Genomic DNA, 24,705 nt, shown 5'->3' on the forward strand with positions numbered 1-24,705 from the left:
ATTTGGTCAAAAAATACTGTGGTTAGAAAACTTTTGCTTCATGTGGCTAAGTGGCAAATCAAAAGTCAGTGATATTTGAAACACACAGGAAAATAATCCCATCGAACTATAGTAAAGGTCAGTCCCTAAATTAATTTGCATGCCCATCTGCAAATTTTAACATAATCAAGTTATAGAATGTTGTCTGTCACAGTGCTCTCAATATACCCACAGATCACTAAGGGATCTTGTAAAAAATGCAGATTATGGGTCAGTGGTTCCAGGAGGATCTGACAGTCTTCATTTCTAACAAGCTCCAATAATGCTATCACTGCTGGTCCACGAACCACATTTTGAATTGTAAGGGTCTATATTATGCCAAATAACCAGTGAAAGTCAGATGCAAAGAGTACCTATTTCCCACCAAGCTGTTTATGGATGATAAAGTCTTTCCCATGCAGAGGCTTGTAGATGCTCTATGGGTCTATATATTTGGGATCGTGGAATCAACACGCACAAATAGCTGAGATTTCCCTTTTCGTGCATATGTCCATCAACATAGAGTTGTACTCAGTACTGCCCTCTTTTTAGATTAACTATGTACTGTGCAAATGTAAGTATAAAACAAAAATTCAACTTCAGTATAATTTTATATAATGTTCTAAATGGAAGATTAAAAAATTTGTATTATTCTGAATATTTGGTAACATTCTTCTCAAAGATTCAATATTTTTAAGGCAAGTCTTTAACATTTGCTCTTATATTTTGGAATTCTATTAAATTAAATGTTTACCATTGATTATAATAGTAAAAAATGTATATTTTTATTAAATTAACTTCAGTTATTTGTCAACGCTATATCCATGATTCCTTTAATTTTTTGATAAAATTAGAAAAAATTGACAATCTACTTTTAAAATAAAGTTATATATAATAGTTTATATATAAATTTACTCACAATAGTGCACGTGTGTATGTGTATATAGATAGATAGATATAGATATAGATATAGATATAGATATACTATTGTGAGTAAATTGGAAGCATATTATGTATGGCTTGATGTGCCTGAGAGTGTTTTCATCCTTGACATAACTTAAAGCTTTAATGACTATGGCAGATTATATTTTTCCAAAAATGGAAACACCTATACAAATCCCATCCACGTGCTCTTTTTACAATGAGGCTGACACTCCTTCCACGAAAAGGTGATATCTATGTTTCGTCCCCTTAGATCTTCCTGGGAGCTTGTGACTGACCAGACCAATGTAATACATCAGAAGTGATACTCTGTGACTTCCAAGGCTAGATCATTAAAAGGATACAGCTCTCCAGATGCTTGCCTTTTGGAATCCAGCCACGATTTTGTAAAGAAGTCCAGGCCACAAGGAGATACCACGTGTGACTGTTGTAACCAACAGCTCCAGCTAGACCTAGAGCCAACATTCAGCATCAACTACTAGACATGCAAATGAACAGGTCAGATGCTTCTAGCTTCCAACTTTTGAGTCTCCTAGCTGAGACCCCAGACATAATGGAGCAGAGAAAAATCATCCCCTCTGTGCTGTGAATTCCTAACCAACAGAATCTGTGAGAAATAATACATGATTATTTTGTATTAACCCACTAAGTTCTTGGGTTTTGTTACAGAGCAATAGATGATTAACATACATTTTGGTATCTGGAAGTAGGGCTGCTGCCATAACAAGAACCTAAAACTGCAGGAGTGGCTTAGAAACTGCATGATAAGCAAAAACTGGAAGGACTTCGAGGAGATTGTGAAAAACCTAAAGAGTCTTGAACCTAAAGAGTCTTGAAGGAGTCTGAGAGTCTACTACAAGGTTATTAGTGAGGGCAAAAATGAAATAAAGAAAACGCGGTTGGAAAAAGAAAGAGGATCTTGGTTATGCTGTGGCAAAGGGTTTAGCAACATTGTTGACTATGATTAGATGGAAATATAAAAATTGTAACTTATGAACTGGGTGATAGAGCCCAGGAGATTTCCAGGCAGTGTTGAAAGTGCCCCCTGGCTGCTTCTTCTGCTCATAGTAAAATATAACGGAAGAGAGAACCGAAAGGAAGGACTGTTAAATATTTTAAAAGGCAGGATTTGCAGCCTCTCCAGTCTGCAAATAATGTGCAGTCTTTGGGATCTTGGAACACAGAAGGAATTCAATTAATGTTAGTTTCTTTCTCCTTTCCCCGTTTACTTCATGAAGAAATGTTTGAAAATGCATAAAGAAACTTAGAAGTTGGTATGACAGTACATTCAGTAGTCTGAAAACGTTCAATAAATAAAGTCATCCTAAAATCCTAAAGAGAGGCTTCTTGAAATTGTCTTGAATCATTTATGCATCACTAAAATGATCCCTTTCTTAAAAATCTTTTCTCCACCTGCTCACAGGTTCTTGGTATTTCTTCTGTTCACTGTTTGGTTTTTTCACTTCTTATCCTCTGTAAAGATGAAAATCATCTTAAACAACTGATGAAGCATTGTGACTATGTTAACCACAGCCACGAGTTTGCTGACACTCTTCTCATTGAGAGGTTGCCTCAGTCCCCTCTCCTCAAGTTGTGGTGGGCTTTTTGACTTCTTTTTTCAATAGAGTATGTTGGACATGATACTATGTGAGTCCCAAGGCTAGTTCATAAGAGACCATGCAACCTCCCCCTCGGACTCAGGGAACACTCACTCTTAGAGCACTGAGCTGCCTTATAAGAAATCCAATTACCCTGACGCCACCATTCTGGGAAAGCCACATGTAGGCCCTCTTGGTGACAATCCCAGGTGAGCCTGACCCTCAGCTGTCCCAGTCAGACAGCAGACACATGAAGAAGCTATCTTGAGAGTGATCCTCCCACTCCCAGCTGTCCCAGCCCTGACATCTGAGTCACCCCCAGCTATCTGAGTCCTTCCAGCTGAGATCCCAAACATATGGAGCAGAGAAGAGCAGTCCTTTCTGTGCCTTTCTGAATTCTTGATCCTCAGAATCCATGAGCATAAGAAAATGGTTTTTACTCCACTCAGTTTTGTGGTAGTTTGTTACACAACAATCACCAACCAGAAGAAGCATTTTCAGTCACCGACATCTTATTCATGCATTTAACATTTATCAAGGGTCTAATGAGGCAAGACGTTGTACTAGCTTTATCTCAGGTTGGATGAATTTCTCTGATTCCTTCTGGAGATCAGGTTCTGCTGGAAGTTGTATTGTGGAGGCACTGGGCACGGCAAGATGCTAAATATATCTGGATGCTAGGCATGACTAAGCTGAGGGGCAGCACAAAGGACAGAGGATAGAGGAAGAATGGGAACAAGAGAGAATAGCGGCCAAAAAACCCCAAAAATTACCTCAGATTTTTTTTCCTTGACCTGATCTGACTGTGCAAATTGATATCTGGCCCAGAAAGCCACCCTGAAATGGCAGAGGTACCTTGGTTTCACCCAAAGAGTGACCTAGTTACTAAAGACAATCAAGCTTCATTCAGTATTTATTTCTGGATGGCAAAGATAGATGGTTTATCAATTAAGCACGTTTGTCATAATGACTAAGGACTGGAGTTTAATGTAGCATAACTTTATGAAATGAAATAAAACAATGATATTTCACTTTTCACAAATATGTGCGAATAGTCAGATATAGTCAAAGGCTCCTCAATCGTGTGCAATACAGACATAATTACTTCTCAATAGCTTTAAAAGCCTCTGTAGAGAGTGTCTACAAAAGGCATTTCTGAAAGAGTGGACTAAAGGGGGGAAGACGGGAAAAGCCTTAAAATTGTAAAAATAAGCCTCCATAAAAATGTGTTGGATGCTTGCCTCATCCAAAATGGAAAGATGTAGATATAATCTTTTCTTGGAAAAATCTTTATGTGACCATTTAATGCTCTTTATGTATCATGATCCTTTCATTTTAAGTTAAAGCTATTCAACACGACACAGTCTATTTTACAGTCTAGGTGATTATTAAATGTCCCTCCCTTCCCTTGCTCATCATAACTTCTTGAAAATAGTTTACACTTGTATCTGCCACCTCTACTCCTCTGCACTCCTTACTGAGAAGGGGGTTCCCTTGCAATCTTACTGTGTTCCTACCATCTATGGGAGTTGCATGCGTTGGGTCTCTCTCCAGCTGCAAATCCAATGAACTCTTAGTTCTTATCTGATCTAGCATTTACCTCTGTTACCTATACATCTTCTTATTACCTAATAGTACATACGTATCATTAGATATATAATTTTAGTCAATGACAAAATAATGTATACTTGTTGCAAAAAAAAAAAAATTGAAAACTCTACTGAAGAGTATAAAAAGTTCTCTCCTCACTATCGCTCCATCCCACTTGGGGGAACCAATGCTCACAGCTGAGGCTGATCAGACCAGACATTTTTCTGTGCACATCTAGTATATAATCTAAAATTTCAAATCCAAACTGCAAGAGGATTTGAGACTAAAGAATAAACTATCCTTCACCCTCAATCTTACTCCTCATTTTTGATAACCACTTATACAAAGTTATGTTTCTTTTGGTGGTTATATCCATAATGTTTATATTTATTCATTTAGTTATTTATCAAGTTAAACTACATCTAACTGCTACCCCTACCATGAAGAATGAGGAGTTTTGCTGACTTACACTGCTTTCTCACTTCCCTATTTCCACAAGGATTTCCCACCTTAAACTCTAAAGGCCTATTTTTATTTATTAAGTTTTTAAAATTTGCTAATGTGTGTCTTCAAATAAAACACAACCTTCTATTTCTTGACTCATCCATTTTAGGCATTGTCTCATACTTTGTAACATCCGATTTTATATCATTTCTCTTCTCTTCTTAAAACTAAAAGTAGCTAACTCTGCTTTGTCTGTAGGTTAATCAAAAACCCCAGCATTTATAATATTATACTTATTTAGTTATAGTTCCCTGCAAAATCAAACAGTGACTGGACAGTGAGTGGAGATGGGGATTGCAGGGGCCATTAATTTTGTTCAGCTGGAAGGAGCACATAACTAACAAACAGGGAAGGGGGCAAGGCACATTGCTTATGTTTGTTTATTTTTATGATGCTATACTTTCTTTTTATCACTAAGGTCACTTAGCTTCTTAATCACATTTTATTACAGGAAATTATTTTTGGAGCCATCTTATTCGCTGTTCTAATTTGCACTCTAAACCTACTATATCACTGTCATCGTGGAATTATTTTTCCTTTTTTAAAATCTTCTGCTACCTATCCTAATATTTTTACTGATACCTTGTTCTGAAAAAGAAATAATGTAGCAAACCATCTTCTCAATACTCTTAAGATTGCAATCTAGCATTTGAAACTTTCCTCCTTTGGACTGACTTGCAGAAGACATCTCATTTTCAAGAAAATCTCGGGGGACAATAATCTTAAAAGTGGTGTTGGAGTAGATTTCTTTTCACATAGAAATGGAAGTGAAAATTTGTAACCTCAAATAATAGGCAATATTGAGTAGCTGCAATTTTAGTATTTGGAAAGCATTAATATTTTATAAAGAATGACATTTTACTTATTACTAATGTTTGTAATAACAAGATTATTAGTTCACTCAACGAATATTTATCAAGAACTCAGTATGTTCTTAGCAGTTTTCCATGTTCTGGGGATACAGCAATGAAGAGCTCCTCACAAATTTTATTCCAGCAGTGAGGCAGAGGCAAAAGATAAGAAACATATAAATAATTAAATACATTACTACGTACATCAACTGTTGATTGATGCTAGGAAGGTGGGATAGAGAGTGCTGGGGAATGGAGGATGGGGATGGAGTTTTAGGTAGGCCATGCCTTGGGTGAGGGGGCTTGTTTTTTAACCTTGTATAGCCTCTTTTCTTCGTTTTGTTTTAATTTTTTAATTTCAAAATAATCAGAAATTACAGAAAAGTTGAAGGTACAATACAAAGCATATGTTTTTCTGAATCACTTGAGAGTAAACTGCTGACTCAATTTTCTATCACTTCTGAATGCTGTAGTGTATGTTTCCTACAAAACAGGGATTCTACTACACAACCATAATATACAATAGATTAGGTATTCTGTTTCATGGATCTCACTTTCTTTTCCCTTTTTCTCACATTCCTTTGTTGTTTTGTTGGATAAATAGAGAGTAAGTCTTCCAAAGAGGATGTTTGACAAGCGGTAAAATTTTCTAAGTCTTGCATATCTAAAAACGTCCTTAGTTTACTGGAACTCTTAATTGATAGTTTGGCTGAGCATTTACTTCTAGATTACACATCACATTTTTCTCAGACCTCAGTGTTCAAGCATATAGTGTCTCTGATGAGAAGCTGCATTTCCATTTATTAGAGGCAGTAAGTGGAGGCTTTTGGGATCTTTCTACTTTTCCTGAATCTCTGTCTAGGTATGGTTTTTCTTCTTCATTCATGTCCTCCTCATTCTGTGTGCCCTTTCAAGCTGAGGATCCATGTGTTTGTGTCTCAGAAATATAGTTTCATCCATTATTTCTCCAATAATTTCCTTAAAATATTCCCTTTTCTTTCTGAAACTTTTTTTGAAAGACTGTAGTTCTCCTAGATAGATCCTTTAAGACTTTAAAGTTTTCTTCTATACATTCCTATTTTTCTTTTAGGCTAATTTCTAGATTTCCTCAGGTTTTTATTCCAGCACTTCTTTTTAATTTTTCAAGAAAATTTCAGACATCATATTTTTAAATTTCCAATATTTCTTTATTGTTCCTTAGTGTTTATGAAGATATATATGAAATTATATTCTGTGTCCTGAATAATTAGTTTCTTTCAAAGATTCCTTGGTTCATATTGGCACTGTGCATATGTGTGTATGATTATTTTTCCTCTAATATGATATGTGTCCATTTAAACTCATGAACTGAGGACTACTTACTTGGAACACGTTGCTGACCTGGATTCCCTCTGCCGGCATGTAGTTCTCTTCCCCACTAGGCCTCTCTTCAGTGAGAGGGATGGACTGTGAGCTCTGAGCCCACAGACAGCTTTCCTTTAAACTGTGTAAGCAGACAGCAGGGAGCAAGCTAGGCCCACTATCTGGGTTTTATTTTGGGAATCCCAAACCAATTCCTTTGGCAAGCAGTGCTTACGGAACAGGTGCTAACTTGTTGTCTCTAACAACCGTTTAGAGACAAACATCAACCTTGATATCGGAGCCATAACCTCTCGTGAAACTGGAGCTTTTATCTCTAGGTTGGAAGCATTTTGGAGGCACCACCATTAGGGAGCTTGGCTCCTGCCTCCACAGCAACCTCTGGGTGTGCACATCTGGCTGTGCTTCTGCTCCTGTATTCCTTAATATACCACATACTTTCCATCTTCCAGAAATTCATCAAGGTTAATGGTTTGCGTATGTCTCTGCCTCACTGGAGAACTGTTATAAATTTCTTACCCTTGGTACTTCTAAATTTTATTTCCATGGGATTTGTGGAAGAAGAGATAACGTATGTGCAACCTGTCATCTTGAACCAGAAGCCTCACTTCCTCAAAGTCCTCTCCCCCTAGCCTGCTCTCTGCCACTTCTCTGACATTTATTTGTCCCAGTTAGCTCTGCCTTCTTTTCTTTTATTCCTCCCTGAAGGTTTATGCTCCATCCTTGTCTATCTCCTCTTTTTCTTCTATGTGTTTTCTGTGGATGATTTTTACTCACTCCCATGGATTTAACTACCACTTTAAGCCAATGAACCCATTATACATGACAGCTCTTCTCTCTCTTTTGGACTCCAGTTTTGTGTTTTCTACTCACTATGGTCATTAATACCATTTTATTTTTTTCATCCAATCAGGAAATGGCATACAATCAATCCTATTTTAATTAATTAGTTAATTAATTAACTGGTGAATGCTTAAAGGATCTAGAACTGGTTTTAAGATAATCTTTCTACTACACCATAGTATTTCCCATTTACTTTTCACAAGTTCAATAATTGATGAATTATTTGCTCATCTTGGTGTGAGGTCAACCCTGGGGCTTATCTTTACAAAAATTTTTATATAACCTATTTTCCAGTAATACAATATATTCAAACTTCATATATGTCTCCCTCTCAAAAATTGGTTCTTTGCTTGACAGGAGCAAAGAACCACACCTGTTTTCAGTTTCCAGTTACAATCTAGCATTGTAATTCTATTTCTAATTTCAGTTATTATAATCAAACTTCTGTTATATGAAGTTTTTGAAGCTACACACTCAAAGCAGAAGTTTTCACTTACCTAACTGGCTACCAATACAAGAGTAGATTCAATCCATCTGTCCCTAAGTGGATATGTGTATCTCTGCCAGTTGGCCCTTTGTTTTGGGTTTAAATTACCCTTTTTAAGCCTGATTTCTCATGGAAGAAAAGCTAATAACATTTACTCTTCTAGTCTGAGCATTTCAACTATAATAACTTTTGATACTAGGCATAGATTCTATCCAATCTGTCAGGATGAGGAAAAGCTTCAAATTAGCTAAGATTCCCCACAACTATGGATTCTTTAGGTGCTGAAAAACAAACAAATAAATAAACAAAAAAAAAAGGGATTTTGTCCACACTGACCCCTAATAAAGTGGTGTAGTGTAGACAGTGATAGCTCTTGTTCCAGCTCCAATCACTAATGGGTACAGCCAATCTGCCCCCACAATCAAGGGTTCCAAGAATGGTTACTCACATATTCTCCCAATTACATCATAAAACCTTTCTTACATTTGAGAAACTCTAGGCAGATGGAATTTTCACAGATTTGGAATCATATGTCAACCTTTCCCTGGATATTCTAAATAGAAAACACCTCATATGAGTAATAGTAGTAATATTAATAAAAGCTAAAGTATTTTGTGGGCTAGGCACTACTCTAAGCTCGTTACGTAGACTATTCCATTTAATTTTTGCAATAACTTTTTGGGTAGTTCTTATTATTACTTCATAAAGAATTGAGGCTTAGAAAAGTTAAATGTCTTGCCCAAACCGTTTCCCCAGTTCATAAATGATAGAACAGCGACTTGAACACTGGCAGTCTGGTAACAGAGCACAATTTTTTAACCACTAGGCAAGGATATCAAACAAATTTCATCTCGTATGTCAACTGTGATTGATAGTGACTACATGGAATAACTGCTGAAAAAACTTGGTCACCAGATTCCAGGTGATAGAGTGCCAAAATGAGCAATGATGTCAACTATGAGCACATTAAACTTGTGGACCTTTTTCTAGGTACTCGCTCTCCTGGGATATGTGAAAGAGAGAGAGGCAGAGAGAGAGACTGACTGACTGATTATTGACCTGTGTATTTATAAACAACTCTCAGAAAAAGCATAATTTAGGTTAGAGAAAGTCACAGAATGTACCAAACCCTGCCAGCAATTTGTCTTTCTCTATGTTAGCTTATAAGAAAAAACTACTAGTGATTTGAATATTTTCTTTTTTGGAAACTTTATTAACCTTTGTTTCAAACTTTATTCCCAGGCTTCTTCAGCTTAATTAGCTGCAAAGAATGACATTGTATTAAGCAAAAACTGAAAAGAGCTGCAGTGTCCAGGGGCTTGGGCTTAAAAATATTAGAGATCTAGATTTTATCAGATCCATAAACAAAATTTTAAAAAGCAGTCATAATATAAAATAGCATCTCCCAGTAACTTCTTCAAGATTTATCTTCTTCAGAAGTTGACTCAATTCAGTTTGCTTCATTCTTGGAAGCCTCATCAAAATTCTCCACAAGCTCTGGAACTTCATCATCATCATCCTCTCCAGTAGCAAGTGGTGCTTTTCCATCCACAGATTGTTTGGGCAGAGCTTCAGCCAGTCTCCTTCAACTGGTCAGACTGTCTGCGCCAAGCTGGTTTAAGGTGCTGGGTAGCATTTCTGTCAGCTGCTTTGTCTCAGCATGGCCTGTAATGGTGAAAGTGTTTGCTGCCAGAGATGCCTGAACTTTAGGGTTGTTAAGGTGGATCACTGTTCCTTGGTTTGTGAACATATTCACCTCTTCAATACCAGAGATATTGTTCACCCCTAACTTCTTTAAAAAGAACTGACATTTTCTGTAGTCTTCTGTGGCTGTTCTATGAACCACCTTCTTTCTGTGAGCAGTTAGTTCCTTTCCCACCAATGCACACTTGTGCCTGCAGTTTGGCGAGTTTCTCTTGGTTCATGATAGCTTCTTTCATCTTGTTGGAGCAGAAATGGGGCCGTGCGGGGGACTAGGGTTGGCGATCAGGGGGTCTCGGGCAGACCAGCTGAGATAAGGCGCACACACGCAGGGACGCAAGATGGCAGCTAGAGCGATTTGAATTTTTGTTCTACTTTATTTTCCTTCTCCCACACACTTATGGAGTTTTTTGTTTTTGTTCTTTAATGAAAGAAGTAGCATAAGGGGGAAAGATAAGAGACAAGATGCTTAGAAAACCATCCCTTGGATGATTGAATCAACTGGTTCAATTCCAAGGAAATTTCCCAAAAAATAGAGAAGATTTTAATTTCTTTTCACAAGGCTCAGATAGTGGTAACTGGTATAGACAATTAAGACCTAAATGTGGTGGGATAATACTTCTGTGATATTCACCCATGTTCCTTTTTTCCTTCCAGAATTTCTTGCTTTCCTTTTCCCTAATTTGAGCAGACCGTCTGCTCCACGTTCCTTGACTTAGGGTTGATTTAAGGAAAGATTTCCTAGTTGTTGTTAAAGAGATTTTTTTTAATTGAAGGTAATCTGACTTTTATCCAGACTAGAAAATCTTTTTTCCAGCAGGGGAGATGGAGAAAGATGGAACAAAGGTCAAATGAGAGCAAAAACCTCCCTGGATCCCAGAGAGAGGATCTTGTACCCCACTTCTCAGAGGGAAAGCCCAAGGGAGAAAGATCTGAGTGTTTATGGAGCACTGAAACAAAAGGTACCTGGTTCCTAGGAAAAGCTTCCAGAAACAACAAATTGTCTATACTTGTTCTAAGAGTTGTTTATAGATACACACATCAATAATCAGTCTGTCGGTCTGTCTGTCTTTCTTTCTCTAGGTAGACAAGTACCTAGAAAGGGAAAGGCTCTGTGACACCTTCAGTTGAAAAGACCATGAACAGCCTCACAGAGATGGGTGAGAGAAGCAGAAAGATTCCTTGCTCCTATGAGTGATACAGAATCAGGAAAAAGAGCCCTCACAACCAAAGAAAGTATGCCTAGGGAGCTGAGGACATCCTGGCAGCAAACCAAGTGGAGTGATAACTTAGGACAAATTAGGAGAGTAGATATCTCATTTGCTATCTCCATGCAAATATGACAGAGAGACCACATGGATCCCCTCCCCCAATGTCTTTTATCCTCTCCAAATTCTTAGATATATTCTTAAATATATATCCTAAAGAAATGTGAAGGAAGGGAAATCCCAAATTAATGGAAATATTCTACCCCACTATAAGAGAAAGAGAGTGCAACATAGAGAATAAGCTGAATTATATAAAAATTTTAGGGCTTCCCTGGTGGCGCAGTGGTTGAGAGTCCGCCTGCCGATGCAGGGGACGCAGGTTCGTGCCCCGGTCCAGGAAGATCCCACATGCCGTGGAGCGGCTGGGCCCGTGAGCCATGGCCGCTGAGCCTGCGTGTCCAGAGCCTGTGCTCCGCAACGGGGGAGGCCAAAACAGTGAGAGGCCCGCGTGCCGCAAAAAAATAAAAATAAAAAAAAAAATTTTAAACATATATATGTATTTTTTAATAAATTTGTTTATTTTTGGCTGCGTTGGGTCTTCATTGCTGCACGCGGGCTTTCTCTAGTTGTGGTGAGCAGGAGCTACTCTTTGTTGTGGTGCGCAGGCTTCTCATTGTGGTGTCTTCTCTTGTTGCGGACCACAGGCTCTAGGCACGTGGGCTTCAGTAGTTGTGGCACACGGGCTCAGTCGTTGTGGCTCACGGGCTCTAGAGCACAGGCTCAGTAGTTGTGGCACACGGGCTTAGTTGCTCAGCGGCATGTGGGATCTTCCTAGATCAGGGCTCGAACCTGTGTCCCCTGCATTGGCAGGAGGATTCTTAACCACTGTGCCACCAGGGAAGCCCTAAACTTATATTGTTACACTCAATTTTAGAGTCAGAGATTCATCCTGACTACATCTATTTTTACAATCTAAGAAGTGATTAGGAAGAATGGGTGTTCATAGTAATTAATGGTAAGATAATTTCTTACCTTGTAGTGACTGAATACAAGTTAGATACAAAGAAGTAAAATTAAATTTAGATATTAATCAAGTAATCTAATAAGGTAATAATAGATTACAAGAGTGTGAAATCATATTCATGATGAAGTGGGCCCACATCACTCTAGGACATAAACATTAGACCAAACCAGGCAATGAAAGGTTTCAATGAGAATCCATCACAGAAGGGCCTGTAGTTTGTTTAATCTTGCCTTTCTATACTATGTTCTATATCCTATACCATGTCAAATACTTAAGGGCTAATGCAAACATTTTCTAAACCTAAACTTCCAAACAAGAGAAAGTTTACTTCCCAAGTATAACTGGGTAAGTCCATTTAGAGGAATTCTTACTCAGGTCACAAGTGTCTACTTAAGGAATCAAAGTAATAAATTATTGAATAAGACCCCTGTGGCATGTGCAAATACACATACTTCAGGTACCAACACACTCACACAGAATAATTTAACAAGCTCTGCCTACAGAGCCAAGGCAGAGAGAAGGGGGACTCAACTGTCAAGCATATTTTCGACCAACCAAATTCCTGCATATGATTCCAAATAGTCAGGCCAAAGAAAACAGCTATCCTTGCCTAGCTGGAAGAGATTGGTTAGAGCCAGTAAAACTGCTAAGTACTACTTGGTTGCCAAGGGGAAAAAAAGTGAATTTGTTAAGCTTTGAAAGCAGGGACTCAATTTTGTTTAAAATATCCACTCACCAAAAAGAGTCTTTGAAAAGCAACGTACTATTCAGGCATTTTGACACTTCCCCTTTTTCTAAGGACGCAGGAACATGTTACAGATAACCTAAGTTCTTAAGGATGCAAAATTTTGATAATGTACTCAACTACAGAGTAAAGAGCTTTGCTGAGACTCTGGCTTAGGTGAGCTCATCTCTAGATACAATCATGAGATAGAGTCTCCTCCTCAGTAAGCCATGACTCTCATCATAATGGGCATCTGGCTATCTTCTAATTGATTGTGTGAGGGTCTCTTGCTTCAAATGGCCCACCTAGGTATTCATACTATATGCAGTATTCATGTTCTGAAGCTGGATCAGGTGGAACGTGATATTAAAATATTTACGGTGGTACTTTAAATATTTAAAGTGGTACTTCTCAAACTTTCTTACTGGAATAATTATAAGGATAAGGAAAGTAAGAACTCTATAGGCAGACCCAAGAGTTTTCATCCACATGTTGAATTTCTTTGAATCCATTTTTTGTTTTTGACAATTCATGTGGTTATCTTGCTCTATTCCACATTTTTGTAATATACTTTAATGTAAATATAATAGAGGGTAAAATTTCTGTCTCAGAAAGATGTATTTTGTTGACTCTGTGATTTCAAGCACTCATCAATACATCAAGACTACACACTAGCTTGGAAAGCAAGGCTTTTGGGTCATTTTAAATTATTAGAGGTTTAATCACAGTCTTTGAAGAAAGCATGGATAAAATAGGTTGTCACTGTAATTGCTACTGATATGATTTGAAAAAATATATATTCATTTTTAAAGATTTAAATACTGATATTTATGGAATATTACATATTAATAAACATATCTGTTTCTTCAGTAGCACAAATGACTTGCAATTACTGGTTAAAATTTTTGAAAATACAAAGAACAAGGGTGATACAGACTATCCTTGTAAATCTGGTATCTTTTCAATTCCCTTTTAGAAGTACATGAATTTATTCCATGATTCCTTATCCCTGGGGCCTGTTCTCAGTCAAGAGACAACCATCTTACTCAATAAAACAAATTCTAATGAGTTGTAACTGCTAATTAATATATTTAAATTTAAAAATTGTAATTATTGTGTGATTCTGGTTTTAAGAGTCACTTAAATTATTAAATTAAATAAATATGAAAACAGTAAATAAAATCCCACCTTGCCATGGAAATTTTGTAGACATTTATCTTTCCAGGTAGATAAAGATCTAAAATTTCACATTCTGTTTTGAAAATTTTTTCAAATTGTATGTTGAACTCTTTTTTTTTTTTTTTTTTTGTGGTACGCGGGCCTCTCACTGCTGTGGCCTCTTCCGATGTGGAGCACAGGCTCCAGACACGCAGGCTCAGCGGCCATGGCTCACAGGCCCAGCCACTCCGCGGCACGTGGAATCCTCCTGGACCAGGGCACGAACCTGCGTCCCCTGCATCGGCAGGCGGACTCTCAACCACTGCGCCACCAGGGAAGCCCGGTACTCTTCCTTTTTAAGAAAACATTAAAACTTATATTTTATGACTGCAGTGGAATAAAGAAAATATAATACAGGCTGGATTCCATTATGATATATCATTATCATATATTCATTTTTTCTCCTGATTTTAAAAGAAATTAAAATCTTTTTGTGGACCCCTAAAAGTATTGTAGGCATGAGGTACTACTGTGCCTACTGGCTAATATATGCCAACCCTGCCTATGGCAGATAATGCTAGTTAATCCCCAAATGCTATTCACCTCTTCTTCTAGAATAATGAAACCCCCAGTTTTTAGCCAGACACATGGCCATCCAAAATAAAGTCTACAGTTCCCAGCCTCGCTTGCAGCTATGTGAGGCCAGATATCAAGTTTCATCAATGACACGTGAGCAATGATCACAACTTCCAGGTAGTGTTCTTTTTCCCTGCATTTGGAATTCAGTAGTGGGAGGAGTGAGTCATTCAGGGGACTTCCCTGGTGATCCAGTGGTTAAGACTTCGCCTTCCAATGCAGGGGGTGCGGGTTCAATCCCTGGTCAGGGCACTAAGATCCCACATGCCTCTGGCCAATAAACCAAAACATAAAACAGAAGCAATACTATAACAAATTCAATAAAGATTTTTAAAATAGTCCACATCAAAAAGAAAAAAAAAATCTTAAAAAAAAAAAGAGTGAGTCATTCAGGCTATGGAATTGGGGACAACACTCTAGGGACAATGGAACAATCAGACAGCAAGAGCCTGGGTCTCTGATGTCTCATGGAGCCTTGATGACTTCCCAGAGCAGTCACAATACCAGCCCAGATTTTATATGAATGAGAAATAAATTTCTATTCAGTTCTATTCAGTTTAAGTCCCAGCTATCTGGGGACTTGGTTACATGCAGCCAAACCTATATTCAAATAGAATCACCTTTCACACTGAGGAAACTGAGGCACAGATGTGATTTTTCTCAATGTGATTTAGTACAAACTAAAACATAGCAAAGGTCAATCCTGACCTATCAATATTCAAAACCTATGCTCTATTCACTGCCTTCCCATATTGTCTTCTCCCTTCAGAGAAACAAAAAGCTGGAGAACAAAGCAACTATGAGAGAAAGAAGAAGATCATAAACTTTATGAAGCAATAAGTGTCATCAAAAAAGAATCCAAAAAGAAGACAAATGGAAAGAAAAAAATGAAACAAATTCAATGTGAATTTTTGCCAGAACTACATGACGTGGCAATTTGCATTATGACTACTTAAAGGAAGTATTAGAAACTTTCCAAGAAAGGAACAGTTCACATAAATGATGGATTCAGTACATTTTGCTTAATTGTCAGTTTTGACGATAAGTATATATATTATATTTTTGCTCATATAATTTCTGATTTTAACTGACACAAAGCAAGACACTGAGGTTAGAGTCCACAAAACGTACCTGGAAAAAGCATCTTAGTAAGAAATATTTCCAGAGATTGGTTCCAGATGGTGGAGTAGAAGGATGTGTGTTCACTCCCTCTTGTGAGAGCACCAGAATCACAACTAACTGCTGAACAATCATTGACAGGAAGACACCGTAACTCACCAAAAAAGATACCCCACATACAAAGACAGGAAAAGCCGCAATGAGAAAGTAGGAGGGGCGCAATCACAATAAAATCAAATCCCATAACTGCTGGCTGGGTGACTCACAAACTGGAGAACAATTATACCATAGAAGTCCACACACTGGAGTGAAGGTTCTGAGCCCCATGTCAGGCTTCTGAACCTGGGGATCCGGCAACGGGAGGAGGAATGCCCAGAGAATCAGACTTTGAAGTGTGGTGGGATTTAATTGCAGGACTTCGACAGGACTGGGGGAAACAGAGACTCTACTCTTGGAGGGCACACACAAAATAGTGTGTGCATCGGGACCCAGAGGGAAGGAGCAGTGACCCCACAGGAGACTGAATCAGACATACCTGCTAGTGTTGGAGGGTCTCCTGCAGAGGTGGGGGCTGGCTGTGGCTCACCATAGGGACAAGGACAGTGGTGGCAGAAATTCTGGGAAGTACTCCTTGGCGTGAGCCCTCCCCGAGTCCACCATTAACCCCACCAAAGAGCCAGGTAGGCTCGAGTCCTGGGTCACCTCAGGCCAAACAACCAACAAGGAGGGAGCCCAGCCCCATCCATCAGCAGACAAGCAGATTAAAGTTTTACTGAGCTCTGCCCACCAGAGCAACAGCCAGCTCTACCCACCACCAGTCCCTCCCATCAGGAAGCTTGCACAAGCCTCTTAATAGCTGCATCCACCAGAGGGCAGACAGCAGAAGCAAGAGCAACTACAATCCTGCAGGCTGTGGAATGAAAACCACATGCACAGAAAGATGGACAAAAGGAAAAGGCAGAGGACTATGTACCAGATGAAGGAACAAGATAAAACCCCAGAAAACCAACAAAATGAAGTGGAGATAGGCAACCTTCCAGAAAAAGAATTCAGAATAATGATAGTGAAGATGATCCAGGACATTGGAAAAAGAATGGAGGCAAAGATCAAGAAGATGCAAGAAATGTTTAACAAAGACCTAGAAGAATTAAAGAACAAGCACCTAGAAGAATTAAAGAACAAACAGAGATGAACAATACAATAACTGAAATGAAAAATACACTAGAAGGAATAAGTAGCAGAATAATTGAGGCAAAAGAATGGATAAGTGTGACCTGGAAGACAGAATGGTGGAATTCACTGCTGCGGAAGAGAATAAAGAAAAAAGAACGAAAAGAAATGAAGACAGCCTAAGAGACGTCTGGGACAACATTAAAGGTACCGATATTCTCATTATAGGAGTCCCAGAAGGAGAAGACAGAGAAAGGGCCCAAGAAAATATTTGAAGAGATTATATTTGAAAACTTCCCTAATATGGGAAAGGAAATAGCCATCCAAGTCCAGGAAGCACAGAGAGTCCCAGGCAGGATAAACCCAAGGAGAAACACGCCGAGACACATGGTAATCAAATCGACAAAAATTAAAGACAAAGAAAAATCATTAAAAGCAACAAGGGAAAAATAACAAATAACATACAAGGGAACTCCCATAAGGTTAACAGCTGATTTCTCAGCAAAAACCCTATAAGCCAGAAGGGAGTGGCACAATATATTTAAAGTGATGAAAGGGAAGAACCTACAAGCAAGATTATTCTACACAGCGAGGATCTCATTCAGATTCGACAGAGAAATCAAAACCTTTACAGACAAAGAAAAGCTAAGAGAATTCAGCACCACCAAACCAGCTCTACAACAAATGCTAAAGGAACTTCTCTAAGTAGGAAACACAAGAGAAGAAAAGGACCGACAAAAACCAACCCAAGGGGCTTCCCTGGTGGCGCAGTGGTTGAGAGTCCGCCTGCCGATGCAGGGGACATGGGTTCGTGCCCCGGTCCAGGAAGATCCCACATGCCACGGAGCAGCTGGGCCCGTGAGCCATGGCCACTGAGCCTGCGCGGAGCCTGTGCTCTGCAACGGGAGAGGCCACAACAGTGAGAGGCCCGCGTACTGGAAAAAAAAAAAAAAAAACACAAAGAAAAAACAATTAAGAAAATGGTGATAGGAGCATACATATGGATAATTACCTTAAATGGGAATGGACTAAATGCTCCAACCAAAAGACACAGGCTCGCTGAAAGGATACAAAAAAAAGACCCATATATATGGTGTCTACAAGAGACCCATTTCAGACCTAGGGACAAATACAGACTGAAAGGAGGGGATGGAAAAAGATATTCCATGCAAATGGAAATAAAAAGAAAGCTGGAGTAGCAATACAAATATCAGATAAAATAGACTTTAAACTAAAGAATGTTACAAGAGACAAGGAAGGCCACTACATAATGATCAAGAGATCAATCCAAGAAGAAGATATAGCAATTATAAATATACATACACCCAACACAGGAGCACCTCAATACATAAGGCAAATGCTAACAGCTATAAAAGAGGAAATTGACAGTAAAACAGTAGTAGTGGGGGGCTTTAACACCTCATCTATGCCAATGGATAGATCATCCAGACAGAAAATTAATAGGGAAACACAAGCTTTAAACAACACAATAGACTAGACAGATTTAATTGATATTATAGGACATTCCATCCAAAAACAGCAGATTACACTTTCTTCTCAAGTGCTCATGGAACATTCTCCAGGATAGATCCCACCTGGAGTCACAAATCAAGCCTTGGTAAATTTAAGAAAATTGAAATCATATCAAGCATCTTCTCTGAGCACAACGCTATGAGATTAGAAATGAATTACAGGGAAAAAAACATAAAAGAACACAAACATATGGAGGCTAAACAATACATTACTAAATAACCAAGAGATCACTGAAGAAATCAAAGAGGAAGTCAAAAAATCCCTAGAGACAAATGACAACGAAAACACGACGATCCAAAACCTATGGGATGCAGCAAAAGCAGTTCTAAGAGTGAAGTTGATAGCAACACAATCCTACTTCAAGAAACAAGAAAAATTTCAAATAAATAATCTAACCTTACACCTAAAGGAACTAGGGAAAGAAGAACAAACAAAACCCAAAGTTAGTGGAAGGAAAGAAACCATAAATATCAGAGCAGAAATAAATGAAATAGAAACAAGGAAAACAACAGCAAAGATCAATAAAACTAAAAGCTGCTTCTTTGAGAAGATAAACAAAGTTGATAAACCTTTAGACAGACTCATCAAATAAAAGAGGGAGAGGGGCTTCCCTGGTGGCGCAGTGGTTGGGAGTCCACAAAAAAAAAAAGAAAAAGAGGGAGAGGACTCAAATCAATAAAGTCTGAAATGAAAAAGGAGAAGTCACACGGCCACCACAGAAATACAAAGCATCATAAGAGACTACTATAAGCAACTCTATGCCAATAAAATAGACAACCTGGAAGAAATGGACAAATTCTTAGAAAGGTATAACCTTCCAAGACTGAACCAGGAAGAAAGAGAAAATATGAACAGACCAATCACAATTAATGAAATTGAAACTGTGACTAAAAATCTTCCAACAGGGCTTCCCTGGTGGCGCAGTCGTTGAGAGTCTGCCTGCCGATGCAGGGGACTCGGGTCCGTGCCCCAGTCCAGGAATATCCCACATGCCGCGGAGCGGCTGGGCCCGTGAGCCATGGCCGCCGAGCCGGTGCGTCCAGAGCCTGTGCTCCGCAACAGGAGAGGCCACAGCAGTGAGAGGCCCGCGTACCGCAAAAAAAAAAAAAAAAAAAAAAAAATCTTCCAACAAACAAAGTCCAGGACCAGATGGCTTCACAGGTGAATTCTATCAAGCATTTAGAGAAGACTTATCACCCATCCTTCTCAAACTCTTCCAAAAAATTGCAGAGGAAGGAACACTCCCAAACTCATTCTACAAGGCTACTATCACCCTGATCACCCCGATACCAAAACCAGACAAAGATACTACAAAAAAAGAAAATTACAAACCAATAATTACAGACCAAGAGTCCTCAAGAAAATATTAGCAAACAGAATCCAACAACACATTAAAAGGATCATACACCATGTTTCAGTGGGATTTATCCCTGAGATGCAAGGATTCTTCAATATATGCAAATCCATCAATGTGATACATCATGTGAAACTAACTGAAGAATAAAAACCATATGATCATCTCAATAGATGGAGAAAAAGCTTTTGACAAAATTAAACACCGATTTATAATAAAAACTCTCCAGAAAGTGGGCACAGAGGGAACCTACCTCAACGTAATAAAGACCATATATGACAAACCCACAGCAAACATCATTCTCAATGGTGAAAAACTGAAATCATTTCTCTAAAATCAGGAACAAGACAAGGGTGTCCAATCTCACTACTATTATTCAACGTAGTTTTGGAAGTCCTAGCAATGGCAATCAGAGAAGGAAAAGAAATAACAGGAATACAAATTGGAAAAAAAGAAGTAAAACTGTCACTGTTTGCAGATGACATGATACTATACATAAAGAATCCTAAGGATGCCACCAGAAAACTACTAGAGCTAATCAATGAATCTGGTAAATTTGCAGGATACAAAATTAATACACAGAAAACTCTGGCATTCCTATACACTCACAATGAAAGATCAGAAAGAGAAATTAAGGAAACAATCCCCTTCACCACTGCAACAAAAAGAATAAAATACCTAGGAATAAACATACCTACAGAGGTAAAAGACCTGTATGCAGAAAACTGTCAGACACTGATGAAAGAAATCAAAGATGACACAAATGGACAGAGATATACCATGTTCTTGGATTGGAAGAATCAATACTGTGAAAATGACTATACTACCCAAAGCAATCTACAGATTCAACGCAATCCCTATCAAATTACCAATGGCATTTTTTACAGAACTAGAACAAGAAATCTTAAAGTTTGTATGGAGACACAAAAGACCCCGAACAGCCAAAGCAACCTTGAGGGGAAAAAAACAGAGCTGGAGGAATCAGACTCCCTGACTTCACACTATATTACAAAGCTACAGTAATCAAGACAATATGGTACTGGCACAAAAACAGAAATAGAGATCAATGGAACAGGATAGAGCGCACTCAGAGATAAACCCACACACCTATGGTCAAGTAATCTATGACAAAGGAGGAAAGGACATACAATGCAGAAAAGGCAGTCTCTTCAATAAGTGGTGCCGGCAAAACTGGAGAGCTACATGTGAAAGAATGAAATTAGAACACTCCCTAACACCATACACAAAAATAAACTCAAAAGGGATTAGAGACCTAAATGTAAGACCAGACACTATAAAACTCTTAGAGGAAACCATAGGAAGAACAGTCTTCGACATAAATCACAGCAAGATCCTTTTTGACCCACCTCCTAGAGTAATGGAAATAAAACCAAAAATAAACAAATGGGACCTAATGAAACTTAAAAGCTTTTGCACAGCAAAGGAAACTATAAACAAGACGAAAAGACAACACTCAGAATGGGAGAAAATATTTGCAGACGAATCAACGGACATAGAATTAATCTCCAAAATATACAAGCAGCTCATGCAGCTCGATATTAAAAAAACAAGCAACCCAATCAAAAAATGGTCAGTAGACCTAAATAGACATTTCTTCCAAAGAAGAGAAACAGATGGCCAAGAGGCACGTGAGAAGCTGCTCAACATCACTAATCATTAGAGAAATGCAAATCAAAACTACAGTGAGGTATCACCTCACACCAGTCAGAATGGGCACCATCAGAAAATGTACAAACAACAAATGCTGGAGGGGGTGTGGAGAAAAGGGATCCCTCTTGCACTGTTGGTGGGAATGTAAATTGATACAGCCACTGCGGAGAACAGTATGGAGGTTCCTTAAAAAACTAAAAGTAGAATTACCCTATGACCCAGCAATCCCACTCCTGGGCATATACCCAGAGAAAACCATAATTCAAAAGGACACATGCACCCCAATGTTCATTGCAGCACTATTTACAATAGCCAGGACATGGAAGTAACCTAAATGCCCATTGACAGATGAATGGATAAAGAAGATATGGTACATATATATAATGGAGTAGTACTGAGCCATTAAAATGAAAGAAATTGGGTCATTTGTAGAGACTTGGATGGACCTAGAGACTGTCATACAGAGTGAAGTAAGTCAGAAAGAGAAAAACAAGTATCGTATATTAACGCATATATGTGGAATCTAGGAAAATGGTACAGATGAACCGGTTTTCAAGGCAGAAATAGAGACACAGATGTAGTGAACAAATATATAGACACAAAGGGGGTAAAGTGGGGGGTGGTGGTGCTGGTGGTGGGATGAATTGGGAGATTGGGATGGACATATATACACGAATATGTATAGAATAGATAACTAATAAGGACCTGCTGTATAAAAATAAGTAAAATAAAATTTTTTTTTAAATTTCCAAATACAGATCCAGTTGTTTCCTTCTAACCCTCAGGATATAGGTTCATCCCTCCTGAGTACTTTTTTGCCTTATCAGTGTGTCCATCAGGGTGAACAGGATCTGTGCCCAAACAACTACTTCTGTTCTTTGAATACACAAAACAGTCTAGTTACTAATTGAATTTCACTTTTTAAAAAGTAAGATATTTCATATATACACCTGAGTCTTGGGCCTTTTCTTTCAAAGCAGCCAAAAAGAAAACAAAGTTTTCTACTATTGTATAAAAGCCATATTCTATTTAAAAGGGAGTCTTTCAATGAGTCTGAAATGGGCAGGGGGGTTCTTCCATTCATTGTTCATTAGTGTAAACAAAATGAAAGAACACAGATATCACTTGCTCCCTGGGGAATCTCTTACTTTATTTAGGCAAGTCCAGATCATCTTAGAAGTCTTTTAAAAAACTGAGTTTCTCCCTCACATATATATACATGGAATATGCAGCATTCAGCTATATTTACTATATTTCAAATAATAAATATTTTCAAACCTCTAACTTTTTTTCATTTAGATACAGCGATAGGAGTATCACCAGAAGACTTACATTGTGATTATATATTTTTATCTCCTAAGATCAAAGCTGATCCACAAAGAGAGAAAACCTCTAACCGAAGTCTATCATTGCCCATCCTGTCAGAAAGACTCTCTGGTGGCCAGAGCCAGAGCTTGGTAAAGGAATGAGGGGCAAAGATACTCTTCTCAGGCTTCCCTGGTGGCGCAGTGGTTGAGAGTCTGCCTGCTGATGCAGGGGACACAGGTTCGTGCCCTGGTCCGGGAAGATCCCACATGCCGCGGAGCAGCTGGGCCCGTGAGCCATGGCTGCTGAGCCTGTGCGTCCTTCTCTCCAGCAGTAGCCCCCAAAGTGGCATTAAGGAAGATAATTTGTTATAGTGTGGGGAAAAATATTAGAACTCTATCTTTTATCTAAGCAATAAGAAAGTAACTACACTTTATTACATGGATCAACACCATTCCCCTTATTCAGTCAGTATGCAGAGACTTCTGCCACATGCAATGAGCAAGATATCTAGAAATAAAAAAGGGACTAGTTTCAAAACACATCAGGGGTGGCAGCAATGTACTGCCTCATGTGCTTGTTTCCAGTGTATTCTATTATGTTATAATTTTTGTGGATCCAGTTAAATGAATTAAAAAAGTATTGGGTTTTGAATGAATCTATCCTCACAAAATGTCAAGTAGATTAAAAAGTTTCAGCAAATAACCCATGAATTGAAAAATGCTAGTAATTTAAATACAAGCAAACCACCAGGAAATGGCAAAATCAGTATTTCAGCTCCTAGTATTATTTTTTAATCAGCCACATTATATATTTTTAAAAAATCATCTAGTCCTGTGTAAAAAGGTCTGCTTGAAAACTTCAAAATTATCAAGAACGCTATTTGAAATACGGGTTTTCTTTCATTATTTTTAACAATGAACAGCCACAATTTTCATCACACAATGAGCCACAATGAGTCTCATGTTAAGGCACATTGTACATGAAGATATTAACTCATGATGTAAGCATGTAAAATATAGCATAATCATTTTTTTCAGCAATGTTTAAAGCCATGCTATCCTCAAGCCACCAGTTTATAACATTTTACTAAACTTAATGATCAGTATTTAGGAGCCACTTCTGTGATTCATTAGTTAATAGTGAAAGCCACATACAATTGGGGAAACACTTTCTCTTCCTAATAAAAATGTATGATACAATCTATAGAAATCAATATACTGAACAAGCTACAAAGCACTCCTTTATCAACAAATAGATTTGGAAGGTGCATAGAAAGCATTGTTAAAGATTTGGCCAATCAACCATCAGATCACGTTATAAAGTATAAGAGGTTTGCTAAGTTGGATGAGCAGAGTAATATTCCCTCATGCACAGCTTATAATATCTGTCAGATTTTGTTTAAGTGGAATACACAAAGAACTACTTCTTTTTATAAGCTATCAAACGAAAGATGAAACAGAGAAGGTAGATTCTCAATAGTACAAAAATTCTTTAATAAAACAATGCTTTATACAACTGTATAATACAGTCATTGCCATTGCTGAAGCCACTGCCTCTACTAGAATATGAGACTTCAAGGTTAAGCTTACAGAGATAGCCCTGTACAAGGGACTGCTTCCTGCCTCATTCATAAGCCAAGTGTGGTAGCAAAGAAATGAAAGCCAGAGATGCCCTTCAAGACACAGGGTGTCTAAAATATGGTAAGTTCTGTAGAAATAAGCCTTTTTAAAATAATGGAATTTTTAGAATATACTGCATGAGGCAGGAAAAATCAAGAAAGTCTTTGGCTCTCAAAGTTTTGCTTGTTAGCTCATGGCAAAGTTCTTAAAAGAACTGTCCAACTTAAAGGCGGAATATATTTCTTTAAATGTGTAAAATTTGCCAAACTTTTTACTGTGATTATGATG

The 24,705-nt window shown here is 38.2% G+C and overlaps 1 pseudogene; it reads right to left on the minus strand.

The window, feature by feature from the left end:
* Positions 1 to 9,520: 9,520 nt before the first annotated feature.
* On the minus strand, positions 9,521 to 10,233 carry LOC116763554 (annotated as a pseudogene).
* Positions 10,234 to 24,705: the final 14,472 nt, after the last annotated feature.

The sequence above is a fragment of the Phocoena sinus genome, chromosome 12 (assembly GCF_008692025.1).
Source record: "Phocoena sinus isolate mPhoSin1 chromosome 12, mPhoSin1.pri, whole genome shotgun sequence".
Lineage (NCBI taxonomy): Eukaryota > Metazoa > Chordata > Mammalia > Artiodactyla > Phocoenidae > Phocoena > Phocoena sinus.